General features: G+C 39.0%; 1 long non-coding RNA gene across 1 annotated transcript; it reads right to left on the bottom strand.

Annotated features, from left to right (window-relative positions):
* Positions 225-1799, bottom strand: LOC107641994. Its single transcript, XR_001620566.2, has 4 exons — positions 1697-1799; positions 1117-1156; positions 602-629; positions 225-379 (listed from the first exon to the last, which is right to left on the bottom strand). It is a non-coding gene; the product is annotated as an uncharacterized LOC107641994 (long non-coding RNA).

Genomic DNA, 2132 nt, shown 5'->3' with positions numbered 1-2132 from the left:
ATCGAAGCCATCCGAACCAAACCAAACCAAAGCAATTAAAATCGATTTGGTTTGGTTTGGTTTGTTCGGTTTTTCAGTAAATTCAAAAAAAAACTACCATACTATTTCACAAAGTCATAACATTGAAATCAACAAATACAAATACACAATAGCTAACAAAGTCATGATCCAAAGAAATTTAACGAAAAAAGGAATTAAAATACAACAATTAAAGAAAATGGGAGACAAATTGTAGAGACCTTGCTAAATTCTACGGTGACTTGGGAAAAGATGATGCAATAGACCTACTTCTTGCAATTGAAAGAAAGGGAGGATTTGCTAAACACTGCTTCTCGGCGGAGGTGATGTTTACACTACCGGTGGTTGGGCTGTTGTCCATCTGAAAGAATGAAGTCCATCAGATATAAAAAAACTCGCAAGAAAATCTCATACATGGCAAGGTACCAACTGCAAGCTACTAAAGCTATAAAGGAACAATAACTTGCATTTTTTATCCCATAACTCTGATTTGGTGAGCCAAGACAACTATCTTCCAAACAAAGAAATAAGATAGGAAATGAAAGGAATAAAAATTTAATTAGAATAGAAAGAAGGCACTCACCATGAATGAAAGAAGCCCTGTGAGTATGCTGCATTCGTAAATTAAAAAGTTAAGTATAGACCATTAGAAAGTGATGCGCATAAACTTGTTATGCTACGATTTAGGAAATTGCACGATCGGCAAAATTTACAATAGAGCTCCCTAACCCAATGAAAGGGGGTTTAGTGAGTCATAGCTCTGAATTCAATTACAAAAGTATGAAAACTTCCCAAAATGAAAAGGTAAAAAGCCCCCCTCAGGGGCTGGATTCCCCTTCCATCCCCCTTATTTGGCCCAAATGATTACTTAAGGCTCAAGAAAATGCATAAAACAACTAAAAATAAAAGAAAAAGGCTAGTGAAACTAGCCTAAGATGCCTTGGCATCAGAAAGCTATATAGAAAAGTAACCAACATCTACAACTACTCTCAGATACAAGTTACTTGTGTAAAAGCATATAACCACAATCCAAAAGTTAAATGAATAGATTAAAAAACAAATCACATAATGAAACATCATAACTAAAATTAATTTGACCTTGAAACAGACCACATAGGATTCCAACTTTCAGGATGAACTGCAGGAGCAGGAGCAGCAAAACACAGAAATATTAAATAAAAATTAGTATCTCATAATATTAACTGACTTGTGCTATACCAGATAAAAGAACTTACAATCACTGAACCAGCAATAAAACAACAACTAGCAACAATGAAATCAATGATTAGTGACAAGCTTCTTCAACAGGAGCTTATTCAACAGCCCGCCTTTCCAAACTGCATAAATGAATCAATAACCAGCAATGAATCAATAAACAGCAATGATTAAAATAATTCAACAAACAGAACATTACCTAAGAAACAGCAAACAATGATTCAACAAACAGCAAGTCAGCAAGACAACAACAATGAATCAACAAACAATAATACCAATAATAAAGTAAACAATACCAATGCTGAGTATAATTTAACCAAATTAACAGTAACAATAAGGTCAAAAATACCAATAGCAAACAATACCAATAGCAAGGTTAAACAAAATTGGGTTTTACACTAGTAAACGACACCAATAACAACAAACAGCAACAATTAATCAATGATTTAACTAAATTACATACCTGACTCGGTGGCTCGGGCTCCATATCTGACTTGAATCAATGGCTGGGTGGAAGACTGGGAGGAACGTGGGTGCTGTGTTGAATCGGTGACTGGTGGGTGCTGTGTTGTGGGTGGCGAGGGTGGTGCTCTGCTACTGTTGGGTGCGAGGGACGAGGGTCGTGCTCTGCTAGACTGCTACTACTGTGTGCGAGGGTCGTTCAGGCTATGGCTGGGGCTTTGTGGTGCTCTGTCCGCTGCGAGGTGGTGGGAGACTGGGAGGAATGTGGATTTGCCGCCGTGAGAGGAGAGCACGACTGCAGAGAACGTGGGTGGCTCAGTGGCTGGGTGCACCGGCGCGACTGTGAGAGGAGAGCGTGACTGTGAAAGGCTGAGAGCTTTCGATTGGGGGTGGAAGGCGTGGGGTTAGGGCTCGGGACTCGCGCTCAAGAGAATTAG

This window comes from Arachis ipaensis, chromosome B05 (assembly GCF_000816755.2).
Source record: "Arachis ipaensis cultivar K30076 chromosome B05, Araip1.1, whole genome shotgun sequence".
Taxonomy (NCBI): Eukaryota; Viridiplantae; Streptophyta; class Magnoliopsida; order Fabales; family Fabaceae; genus Arachis; species Arachis ipaensis.
The sequence above is the reverse complement of the archived record's forward strand: the minus strand, read 5'-3'. Positions and strand labels throughout refer to the sequence as shown.